Below are 1,535 nucleotides of genomic sequence, written 5' to 3' on the forward strand. Positions count from 1 at the left end.
AAAAAAAATTAAATTTTAAAGTTTGAATTTTAATAAGCCCTAGTGAACAATGATGAAAGGGGCATTTTGGGAAGAAAAAAATACGTTTATCAAAGGTATTCTAGTAAATTGAATTCATTTGTAACCCCCAAACAATTAATGGGAAGTTACAAACAATCAATTCCCAAAAAATATGCATTCATATTATTATTATTTTTTTACTATTGATCTTCCATGTTCATTCTTGTATGAATTTCTAAATCGCATAAGAAACACGGTAGTAACAATTTTCGGTATTGATTAATTTCAACACAAATGAACCGTGAGCACAATTTGAACAAAAATGAACAACTGTGAACACAATTTGAACACAAATGAACTGTGAACACGTTATGAACACAAACGAACACGATATGTGCAATTTTTGGCCCATATATTCACATACATAGACGTCCCACAAAATTAAGGTAGCATCTGTTAATTTGCGTTCATCTGTTAATTTGTTCAAATTGTGTTCATGGTTCATTTGTGTTCAAATTGTGTTCACAGTTGTTCATTTGTGTTCATGGTTGTTCATTTGTGTTCACGGTTGTTCATTTGTGTTCAAATTGTGTTCACGGTTTATTTGTGTTCAAATTGATCAATACCGAAAATCATTACTACCGTGTTTCTTATGCGATTTAGGAATTCATACAAGAATGAACATGGAAGATCAATAGTAAAAAAAAATTAATAATATGAATGCATATTTTTTGGGATTTGATTGTTTGTAACTACCCATTAATTGTTTGGGGGTTACAAATGAATTCAATTTACTAGAATACTTTTGTAAGGGTAAAATGAACAAGACATAAACCTATAAGAATAATGAAATTTGATTGGTTGAGAGGGTTTTCAAAGTTAACACAAAAATTATGGTTAACATTTGATCTTCCCTATATATATATAGAGAGAGAGAGAGGGAGAGAGAGAGAGAGAGAGAGAGAGAGAGAGAGATAACCTCTATATGAACACGGTGAACATTTATATGAACACGGTGAATGTTCATGGACATTACATGGATATGAACACCGTGAACATCGGAATTACCTCATGATCAATTAGGGGGATCTTAAAAGATTTGTAACTCCCAAATAATTATTAGGGAGTTACATAAAGGTCAAATTACAAAATGACCCTTGTATTCAATTTATAAGTTACATTTGAACATAAAGTAAAGAAAAAATGTGTTTGGTTGATGTTGGTTAGTAGAGTTAACACAAAAAAATGGGTTAGTATTTGAATCACCCTCTATATATATATATATATATATATATATATATATATATAACATGTCGGCCCTATGTTCATGTGAACAGCATCTGTGTCTTACAATGTAAACACTATGTTCATATGGTGTGATGTTTTTCAATGTCATACCGTATGACATCGTCACGGGTTTGTGTGAACAACGATTGTGTCTTTCAATCAAAACAAGTTGTTCATATGATGAACATATATGAACATAGACTGCAAGAGATGCACAAATATGAACATTTTCAAAATCAAGGATCGTT

Source organism: Cynara cardunculus, assembly GCF_001531365.2.
Source record: "Cynara cardunculus var. scolymus isolate 2C chromosome LG 13, CcrdV1, whole genome shotgun sequence".
NCBI lineage: Eukaryota > Viridiplantae > Streptophyta > Magnoliopsida > Asterales > Asteraceae > Cynara > Cynara cardunculus.